Source organism: Barbus barbus, assembly GCF_936440315.1.
Source record: "Barbus barbus genome assembly, chromosome: 8".
Classification (NCBI taxonomy): domain Eukaryota; kingdom Metazoa; phylum Chordata; class Actinopteri; order Cypriniformes; family Cyprinidae; genus Barbus; species Barbus barbus.
In genome coordinates this window covers 21590997-21603587 of record NC_136736.1, presented here as the reverse complement: position 1 = coordinate 21603587, position 12591 = coordinate 21590997, and positions in this window count along the sequence as shown.

The window sequence follows — 12591 nt, the reverse complement described above, 5'->3', positions numbered from 1 at the left end:
TGTGTTTAAGGATTTTTTAGAATTTTGTTTTTATATAGTGGAGGATTTGTTATGTAAAGAAAATGTATGAGGTTGTCAATATCACACAAACAGGGTAGAGGATGGAGGTGTGAAAATATTCATTATTTATTTAGTTCAGTTGCTAAATGCTTCTATTTCTGATTCAAGTCTTTCAAAATGGGTAAAACATCTTTATTCATAAATATTTAATTGCAGCTGAGAGTGAGTTTACACAAAGGCAACTTGATCATTTTATCTGTCTGTCTTTCTGCTAGTACATTTTTTATCAGCTGCTTTTCTCTGTATTTATTTCAGTCTTTTTGTTTGTTTTCTTACAGTTGAGGTACCACATGAGGGCAAATTGCAAGAAACCGATCTCATCTTGTGCCGTGCACACGGTTTATGTCACTGGATGTTGTTTCTGTCTATTCTGATTATTTTAGAATAGATTTCGTTGTTGAACTTTCCCAATAGTGTGCAATTTATCTAATTTCCATTTGTTTTTAAAAGGAATTCTTTGCTCACCACAGTCAGTCCTCATTAATGTGGTGGCCAGAAACCTTTTTTATTTTTATTTTTTTTTAGTAAAAAGGGTAATGGCTACAAAACTCCTTTTCCAAGGCACTCATTAAAGGTGTCCAGTTTTACCTCCCCTAGTTTACAAAAGGAGTAATGTTATGGCCTATACAAATGGCACATTTTACTGTACATTATAATGTTGCACAATGTTAAGTTTTAAACTGCAGAATTTGTTAATATCTTTATATGGCCCAAAACTGTTTTATTTAGAACGTGTAAAAACAAAAATAAATTGAATAAAGCAGACGTTTGTATTATTTCACTAATTTTCCACCTTTGTGCATTTAAATGTCATATTTTCATGGTTTTCAAATGCAACAATGAACGTTGGAGAAATGCATATTTGAAGTCTTTCAGTACAAAGAATATAAAAATATTGTCAGTGCTGGGTTTCATCCTCATTAGTCATTAGTCACAGCTGATTAACCCAAAACACTGGGGCACAAATAACCGGTAATCACCACAGCAAGGTTACCAGCATAGCGATGCAGCCACACACTCCTGCACATGATCACACACACACACGAAACAAACCAGTAGGTGTATTCATCCTATAAAAGAAAATAATTATCTTTAAGAGTCTGTCAGTAATGACAATGACAAAATCAACTTAATTGATGAATAATTTATCGTGGGTGTTTTTTATATATATATATATATATATATATATATGCTAAATGATCACGCATACAATTTTAGAAAGCAACAGTGACACTTTGATTAATGGATAGCCTACAAAAAAGATTGTTTTGGTACTAATCGCTCTGACAAATTGCCTAATTGTGGTTTGTATGCACAGTTCACTGAATAATTTTTAAAACGTATTCGCACAAATATTAGGCTACTACTGGCCAAAATAATAGGCTACTTATATATATATATATATATATATATATATATATATATATATATATATATATATAGTGTGTGTATCAACAAAAGGATTCAAAATATCAACAAGTGGACACGAATCAACAAAAGGATACAAATAATAAAACAGAGAGACTAACAACGCATAGATTACTAAAAAAGCTGTCACGTTCCAAAATTTCGAATTTTCGTAGCGGTATTCGAGGAACTTGCACGCGCATTTCTATTAAGATAATCGCACTTTAACTCGTCATAATAAGCATGGCTCGTTCAGAATGTGGAGCAGAACAGCTCACACGCTTTAAGCTTTGACTAATTCTTCTTTAAATCAGTTTGAGTGCGTTAAACACCTGCATGGTTATTATGCATAGAGTAGAACATGCGCGTCTTTTTGACACCGGGTGTTTCCTCCTTAACCTTTCACACGCACAACTTGACCTCTTTTAACGCAGAGACAGCTCTATTCTCTGTGTGTAAGTTCCTTCCTGCTTTTAGAATAGGCGGTTAGTCATAATGAACTAATAATTCATCCCATTATAGGAAATGTTGGAAATGTTTTATGAGCTATGACATCCGGGTGATTGTGACCTGCCCTTAACGTAATATAAAAGGGTTAAACTGCCAGATACAATGTAATACTGTGATTGAGAAACAAACTATCACACAAGAATCTGCTTAGCTATGTAAAAACCTAATATTACGTTTAAAAGCTGTTGTTGATATTTTATTTCAATCTGACCGCAACTGTCGCGCATCTCGTGTCCACTTGGTGGCAGTGCTGCTGTTAAGAAGTTCGCGTTTGGTTCAAATGCGTGCGAATATATAGCAGTCAATAGTGAATTCATCAAAACGGTATTAACTTGTAGGGGTGAAATGATTATTGAACTAGTTGCTGTCCTAATTTTCTTATCAGTTCTATGGGAACCTGTGTGTGCGTGTTACTGTGAGTAGGGTGTTGTTATGAGCTGACATAAACATTGGAGTTCACATGTATGCGTTTATTGGATGCTTTTCCTTCATGCTTCCCATGAATTAAGTAGAAAATTAAACAATTAATTAAAATTAAACACAACAACAAAAAAGTTACAAGAAAATAATATGCAGACACAAAATATAGTCCTATTATTCATACATTGACAAAAACGTTATGTTTCTCTGCAAAACCAGCAGTAGGTCCATGTCTTAAGATCAAAAAGGCCTTTTAAGATCATGAAACATTCACAAAACTTTTGACTAATAGAGTAAATAAAGAAATAATGGGGGGGGGGGGGGGGGGGGGTCATACAATCATGAGTGTTTGATATACAAATGATAGTAAATAACAACAGCTGTGGTTGGAAATGTATTTATAAATTTTAAATAATATATAGCCTAACATAAATATTTGATTCCTGTTAAACCCGGGTTTCATCATGCCAGTGAGAGAGAAACAGTAGCATAAAAGGGAATACGTTTGTGCTTTCTTCTCAGTGTATCATGAAAAAAAATAAAAAAAATTGAAAAACACTCATGTGAGAAGCTAGCATTTTTTAAGTTCTTTAAAATCTCAAGAGTTTTGATGGTGGGATCCCTTGACCCTGTCTTATCCAGATTCATTATGAAGATCTCTTAGCAGCAGGAAGCCCACCCGGACACATGTGACCTTTCTGAAAAAGATGCCATGAGAGGCAAATCCTCTGACCCATGGCTGCCCTGCTGTTTATCTTATCTTCCATTTTATAACATACGCATTTAGGTGCACATGGGAGTGAGTCTGAATGGAATAGCAGCGTCCTTACATATATTCCAAAAATGCTTTATACTTCTCTTACCTTTTCTCAGTCTCTCGTTCTCTATCAAACTGCAGCAGAACAGATGCCATGGGAATGCTACAGGGTCCGTAACACAGACACACACACACACACTGGTGCAGATGTTGCTTATTGTTTTCTTTACAAGAAAAAAAATTATATGGCATTTTCTATCATACTGCACCTCATTCCTTTTTGGACCTATTGTGCGGGTGACAAACTCAATATACTTGACCTGACAGCAGGACACACAAGCACTGTTTTGCAGAGGCGATAGCCACTCAAAGCTGTTTTCAATGAAAATCAGGAAACAGATGTTTGTGAAGGCTTAGGAAATGTTTTAAAAATAGTCCTTATTCTATATCAGGGGTAGGCAACGTCGGTCCTGGAGTGCCGACGTCCTGCCGAGTTTAGCTCTAAACTCTGCAGGACAGCGGCACTCAAGGACCGACGTTGCCTACCCCTTTATGATGCAACATAAAATCCATCTATTAAATGGAATTAAAGTCACCAAGAAATCAAAATTGACAGTTCTTTTTTTTTTTCATGCAATACTGCAGTGTTTCACTGCTCACATCATTGTCATTATTATTATTTTTTAATTATGTACCTTCGTAATCTTTAATCAAAACACAAACTTCCCCTCCCCCTCGCAAGGACATCTATTCTCTGCACTGGTGCGAGGACTGGGAAATAATTCCTCCCCTCCAGCAACCTGTCACTCTCATGAAATCGTAGCAATTAACAAACAACAACGATCCAATCAATTCCCAACAGACAACATCAAGTCCCACCCTACATCTTTTTTCCTTGTTCAAGAAGGAAGCCGTATCACTCAATGTGTACATCACAATAGAGAAGAAAAATGTTTCACAATTTTTGCAGCAACAAAGCTGCAGGACATCATTCATCATTATTTCAGCTGTGTTTCAAATCACTCGCTATACACTATGCACTCATAATGTACTGTGTACTCAACAATCTAGTCTTTGGTGGTATTTTGCCACTTCATTCCTGCAATGTAAGCAAAGCTGCAACAGTTAAGTATCCAACATTCCACACTTTTTTTGGAGATAATTAAGTGCATCATCCTGGTATTTGAAGTACACTTTTTCATTATAAGCACACTTCTCACACTATTTATACTACAAATTGGCAGAATATTGCAATAAACTATTTGAGTTTTTTAGTGAGAGTTTTCTGCTTTGAATTCAATTTCCCTATTTCCCTTAATGCTAACAATGCTAACATAGCTTGTTATCATGATATCTTGTTCTAGCAAATCAAAAGAGCTTTTCTTAGCCAGTTAGTGCTATACTAAGCTAGTAAGCTGTTTGCTTTTAACATAAGAAAAGGGAAATGTTTATTGTAACCATTTTAATCTTTGTATTATAATGAATAATTTGTACTTTAAAAGACAACAACATATTTTCATGGTTAAGACTAAGCATTGAATAAAATGGTTTTAAATGATTAAATTATTTGTATATGATGCAATATTATGTTTAATACAATCTCAAGATATTTTCACGTTTTATTCTGTGACACAAAATACTCCCACTTATGATTTTATTTTGGCTTGTATGTGTCTTGAAAAATGTAGTTTCTAACAAGTGGCTAATGAGACTGCAAAGACATTAAACATACTCGTCTACAGTCTGCTTTCACAGCCGTGTTGTGTTTATAACCCATATTCTAACTCACACTTCATAGTCTCTAGATTTAAAAAAAAAAGATTAAGAGTTGTTGAAAGCTTAGTGGTGGAGATGTTAAAGTTATTTGACTTAGTGTAGTTTCTTTAAAGCATAACTTTAGTTTTCACTCCTGCCAATTGTATTTAGGTTTCATAAAGTTGTATTCATACGTGTAGTAGATTATCTTGATGAACAAAACGTGTAAGAATCATAAACTCCTTATATATATCCATTCCTAGAGCCAAAGGAAAATTCCTTTGTCAACAATTTGTTGAAGAAACCTTTACATTTCAATAAGTTTATCATAGTTGAAAAAATCCTGCATCATTGCCTGAGAAAAATCTAGTTCAGGTTGCTCAATATATTCAAGTTTGCTCAGAAGCCAATCTATAAGTAACATAAACTAGATTTGCTTGCAAGATGTTTTGTAAAGTTAAATTGAAATTTACAATGTGATAGCAGATGTTTTGCAAGCTAACTGCTCAGCATACTTTTTTTGCATATTTTTAGCATAGCATAGCATGCTAGCTTATAGTATACCTTTCACTTATCCTATGTAAACACAGCAGTCTTATGACATTTGATCTGGCATTTCAAACGGCTACTTCCTAAGGTCCTAGGCAGAGTTGATTCAATGTGTAGACCGAAATGTTTTTTTGCAAATCAGCAGGAATGTGATGTAGCAACTACTGCACCAATGAGAGTTTGCTAGAAACCAACAGCACAGCGACTCAGCGACCTCCAGAGATTAAATCACTGTCAGTGTGAACACAGCTTTATTCATTGGTGCATGTTATTCCAAAAAAAAAAGAAAAAAAAAAAGTAGAAACTTTTCAGCTGATGTCACCCATATTATTAAACCCCCCCGTCTCCAGCCATCTGGCTCCATCTTGGTATATAACGCCCACTACAATCCAGTCGATTTGTGATGGATAAAATCAGTCCCACTCAATGTTTTTCTTATTCTGTACCACGTTTTACTCTGAAGTACATCAGATTACAGAAATGAAGTGGGCCTGAACACCATTTCATGAAAAATCAAGGCAATCTTCCAATCTTGTTTCAATCAAACACATACCAAAGATTATTTAGTGGATATTTTTCTTCCAAAGCAACATAAAGGACATTAATGGCAGGGCCAGTTGGCCGGGAGCACTGTGAGGTTAAGTGCCTCACTCAAGGGCGCAACAGAGATAAAGATCCTTTAGTAATGCTCTAATTCACATGTCCTGGTATCTGGGATCAAACCTGTGACATTTGAATTACTGTCCCAGAGCCTAAACCAATAAGCTACGAGCACCAGCTGACCTGCCCACTGACCCACTCACACGCCTCCATCCTGGCCCTCAGTCATATCCGCAAATATAACCGTCCTCTGTGGTTTTCACTGAACAAAGGGTTAACGGAATAAAAAATGTTTGCGAGGTGACATGTACGAGATGCTTGAAGACATCGAGTTTGATGAGCTGAAAAAAGAAAATCTGCTTTACACAAGCTGCCAACTGCAGAAACAGAACACACACTCATATACACACGGGTTGCCAACTGTGATATGGAGACAAAATCGTCTCTCACACTGAGTTGTTTTTGCCTGTAGGCACATCAATACTTAAACACAACATGTTTATATCGCAATCTTTACACAAATAGACACTTTAAAAAACCATTAGCAAAAAACATTATTTTATGGGCACGCATGTCACACCGCCACACTTCAAGGCTTCATGCTTTATTTTGTAACATTGGCTCAGGCGGTCACCTCTGACCTCTTGGAAGCTCTTCTGTCAAACAGAAACCACGACAACAGGTGAATGAAATAATCACCATGGAAACCAGATATGAAACACTCCGCATTGAAGGAAGCTAATTCTTTATTTTCAAAAAGCTGTGCTTTCAAGTCACGTTAAAAGATGTTCATGTGTATGTGTGCCAGATGACAGCACATGGGTCCGCACTGCATGTGGGACTCATAATAATAAATGCCACTTATTATATTGTGAAAATTGTGACACCCAAGAAGGTAGACAAATAATTTGTTTTATTTTCTAAATCTTTGCACAAATTTATCGTGTCATATTTATCATATTTTCTTTCATTTCGGAACTCTAAGTTAATCAGTATAAACCTATAAACTTATCTCTAGGTGCTGTTTTCCATAGAATTGCTTTTATTAATTATCGTAATTAATTAACTTTATAATTGTCTATTTAATTTTTTTTGTTTTATTATTATATTTGCTGGAAAATAGATTTTTATACTCTATTTTAAAAAAAACAACTAATTTAAATAAATAAATATGAAATAAACAGCTCATTTTGTATTTAGTTAACCTATACACACCTCTCACTCTGAAGTTTCAAGTGATATTTTTTTTACCCTATTTATGGAAAACATCAAACGTTTTTATACTCAAGTATTTTGTTTCAAATTAATGTGAACTTATTTAAAAATGTTCCATTTATTTACAAGTTACTGCTAATGACTTTTGTGTTTTATCTCCTGTACTGAATAATTTGTTTCTTACGACGATACACATTACTTGATACTTTCTCTCAGCAAAGAACCCGCAGTGATGATTTATGATTTATATGAAATTATTTATACTGTCAACCTTTAACTATAAACATTTTTTATTTCATGGTTATCATCTTTTTTTAAGCAATTGTGCTTGTTCATATACAAATTAATCATTTTCTGTGACATTGATCATTTAGACTTATCTACAAACTTCATGTTTAGTTAACTTTTCATGGTTAGCATGATCAAATCTCAATTTATTCATTGTCACTTCATACACTGACCCAGCTGGATAAAAAGACAAAAAGACAAAGGACACAAGAGGACACATTTATGCAATATCAATCATTTCCTTTCAGAAGAAAACAGTAAAATTAAGTAGATCTAAACTGAGGAAAAAATGTTTCAGATTCAAGTTTCATTTAGTTAAATCACATTACAGATTTCCCATAATTTGGTCATAATTAATTCTGCTGACAAATTTAATTCCTGCAAAACGGGTCCCTAATTACTATTAACTTTAAAGATTGAATGCCTTCCTGATCCACATGAGGCTGACTCATTAGTCACCATATATCAAAGATAAATGTTCATTCTTCAAAAATGAGAAATGATTTAATCTAAAATGAGACCATAATACAAGTAATATGCTATTTTACAAGGGTTAGATCACTTATTCTAATGCTAATTCCCTTATACATAGCAATAAATAGCACATATAGCAAACAATAACAAGAAAAAATTATTTATGTTGACCACTGCAATTTTTTCCAAGTATAATTTTACAGTTCTATTGTTTATACTTGACCTTAAATGATTTTAAACAATTATTTCTCTTTTTATTTTATTTAATTGCCAGTGTGTATGAAATATGTTATATAAATAAACTTGTCTTGTCTTGCCTGTCCGTTCCAACTTATGATGATGACTGATGGTGAAAACAGATAAGACGAATCGTTTGCACTGATAGCTGAGCAGCAGATGAGAGCGATGAAGAGCTGCCTCCATACTGTCGTTTTGCATACAGCTTAATGCTTTACAGACCTTGCTACGCAATTTAAAATATTCTAAACATTATAAATGGACCATAAACTCAAGCGTTACTGATAGCCATTGCTTTTGTACCCTTGTGCAAGACACTTCACTCTAGGTCTCTAAAGGGGGATTGCAATGACAACCACTGCCATGTCTTGATACTAATCTCTCCTTGTCATTTCCTGTTTGCTGACACTGTCAATAAACAGGCAAAAAAGAAGTAGATCTCCCATGTAGAAGTATATTTTTCAGTATTCCAGCACTACATTTGGATGCATTACTGTAGATGTTTCAGTGTATTGCAAGTGTTATTATATGAATGCAGCAGCAGACTTTTTCGGCGTTGTAAAACCGCAGAATTTTTTTGTTAGGGTGTGTGGACATGAGCATAGGAATGTTAGAGTGCATAAGTGATGCTAAAAACTCTGTTATCTCAGTAAGACTCCTGTTCCTTCCTTTGTTGTTCCTTTACCCAGAATGCCAGCTCTCTCACACACGACTCTTAACTCTGCTGGCTGCAAGAGCTCTAGCAGCACTGTTATGATTCTGCCTCTGATAACCTGCTGTTGCCGTTTCCATGGTTACTCTGCATTTCCCAAATCCTAAAGAGAATGAGAAATGGAAGTTAGATAAAGTTTAATAAGCGAGAGATAGCATAGGGAGAGAGTTAGGTATAGCTCACCCCCATCAGCATTTACAATAAAGCCTGTTGACCCTTAGTGCTCACAGAACACTCCCCGTCTGCCTCTGCACCTGTTCAGAAAGACCGGAGGCTAGTTTTAGGCTTCAAATATGCAAAACGTATTGAGGAAAAGACTTAAAATATGATTGCTTCAGAGGTACTTTGGCTCTACTCGGGTTAATGCCAGCTGATAACAGTTATATGAGGTATTTGAGAACTTGCACATTTACATTCATTGGACCAACCTGAAAAAAAAAGACTTGAGCTAAAGAAACTGTCTATGATACTATTTTTGCCCATTTTACTGCTGGTTTGCCATACAGTGCTATGACAAAAAGATTATGAATTATAATAAATATGAATGAATGAATTAATTAAAATGTAATTGTAGAATGGCTAACATTTGAGTTGTAAAGAGTTGTCACTTGGTAAGGACCGAAGTCTCTAGTTTAGGACCAAATATTGGTTTCAATTTAGTAATAATCTTATAGTATAGGCCTATTTTTTTCCATAAAATAAATAAAATGTATTAGTTAGGGATAATAGGATGATCTGAATCTAAAGCTGGTAGGATAATCTTATACCAGTGATATAAAAAATACAAAGAGTAAGAAAATATATTCCATTTGTTGTTATCAACAACATGAAGTGCATTAAACATTGTATTAAGTCAAAGTTTCTCAAACTGGGTTTGTGAAGGAACTGCAGGGGGTTTATGAGTTTAATGAAAATATATCATAAACTCATAAAAATGTTAAATTAAAACAAATAATTTTAAAATGAATCAAAATAAAGCACTCACTGAAACAATGCAATTTTATTTGATTACCTGCATGTCATGTGACCATAACCGATGTCAGAGGACCATGAACATTCAAATGTGATACTTCATTATTAAAATATTTATTTTAAAATCTCAGGGATACTTGAAATAAAAATATATTAGGTGGAAGAGGATTGGATGACAAAAAAGTTGGTGAATTTGTGCATTTTAATGTGTAAAGACAAACGCCTTCCAAAGTAATACATGGTAAAATAACCGAATGAGTGATAATTCAAATAAAAATGAATTGTTCTTCAGTATTTGATGCAATGTTAAAACACTTCTTAAATGTTTTTTGAAATGATTTTTGTAAATCCAGTAGTCAAATGCTGTGTAGCCACCCGACTAATGACTGATCTCTGTGTGAATGTCCTCAAAACTGGAAGACTTTCTGAGTGAATATAAGCATAAGCGGTAGGCTATTTTAGAAAGGAAATTTAAAAGGGGAATTAGGGAGAATAAATAAATTATTGCTATTTTGTAAATAACTCTATCTATCTATCTATCTATCTATCTATCTATCTATCTATATATATATATATATATATATATATATATATATATATATATATATATATATATATATATATATATATATATATATATATATATATATATATATATATATATATATATATATAGTGCCCTCCAAAAGTATTGGAGCAGTAAAGACAAAATTGCTCTGTTGACTGTGGAGTCGAGACATTTACAAATATGATTAAAAGATGAATATGAGACAAAGCTACAGAATGTCACATTTTATTATTGGGTGATTCAACACATATATGTTTTACCAGCTAAGAAGTTCAGCACTTTTAGAGTTTCCATGTGAGAGTATCAATGTGTCCTATGGTGTGAAGGAAAAAAAAAAAAAATAATAATAATAAATGCTCTAACATTGAAGATAAACCCCTCTCATGCTATTTGTAACTCTAAGAATTCAGTTTTTTTTCTAATGTTATTTGTATGTTAATTTGTTTTCTACATTTTTGCTATGTCACACTATAGGACACAGTCCAATTTTTATTTGTCAGCTACCCATATACATATACATATACATATACACATACACACACATATATATATATATATATATATATATATATATATATATATATATATATATATATATATATATATATACAGTGTGGCAAATAAGTATTTGATACACTGCCGATTTTTCAAGTTTTCCCACTTACAAAGAATGGAGAGGTCTGTAATTTTCATCGTAGGTACACCTCAACTGTGAGAGACAGAATATAAAAAAATCCAGAAAATCACATTGTATGATTTTTGAATAATTAATTTCCATTTTATTGCATGAGGTAAGTAAAGTAAAGTAAAGTCGTGACGTATTGTCAAGTATGGTGACCCATACTCGAAATTGGTGCTCTGCGTTTAACCCATCCAAGTGCACACACACAGCAGTGAGTAGTGAACAAATGCACACACACACACACACACACACACACACACACACACACACCGTGAACACACACCCGGAGCAGTGGGCAGCCATGCTGCAGCGCCCGGGGAGCAGTTGGGGGTTCGGTGCCTTGCTCAAGGGCACCTCAGTCATGGTATTGAGGGTGGAGAGAGCGCTGGACATTCCCTCCCCCCACCTACAATTCCTGCCGGCCGGGGGCTCGAACTCGCAACCTTTTGATTACGAGTCCGACTCTCTAACCATTAGGCCACAACTTCCCCGATTAAGTATTTAATCACCTACCAACCAGCAAGAACTCTGGCTCTCACAGACCTGTTAGTTTGTTTACTATCCTATCCTCCTATCCTCCACTCATTACCTGTATTAATTGCACCTGTTTGAACTCGTTACCTGTATAAAAGACACCTGTTCCCAAACTCAATCAATCAGACTCCAACCTCTTCACTATGGGCAAGACCAAAGAGTTGTCTAAGGACACGAGGGACAAAATTGTAGACCTGCACAAGGCTGGGATGGGCTACAGGACAATAGGCAAACAGCTTGGTGAGAAGGCAACAACTGTTGGCGCAATTATTAGAAAATGGAAAAAATTCAAGATGACTGTCAATCTCCTTCTGACTGGGGCTCCATGCAAGATCTCGCCTCGTGGAGTATCAATGATCCTGAGAAAGGTGAGGGATCAGCCTAGAACTACACTGGAGGACCTGATCAATGACCTGAAGAGAGCTGGAACCACAGTCTCAACGGTTACCATTAGTAACACATTACACCGTCATGGATTAAAATCCTGCAGCGCACGCAAGGCCCCCCTGCTCAAGCCAGCACATGTCCAGGCCCGTCTGAAGTTTGCCAAAGACCATCTGGATGATTTAGAGGAGGCATGGGAGAAGGTCATGTGGTCAGATGAGACCAAAGTACGACTTTTTGGTATAAACTCCACTCGCCGTGTTTGGAGGAAGGAGGATGAGTACAATCCCAAGAACACCATCCCAACTGTGAAGCATGGTGGTGGAAACATCATGCTTTGGGGGTGTTTTTCTGCAAAGGGGACAGGACGACTGCACCGTATTGAGGGGAGGATGGATGGGGCCATGTATCGTGAGATTTTGGGCAACAACCTCCTTCCCTCAGTAAGAGCATTGAAGATGGGTCGT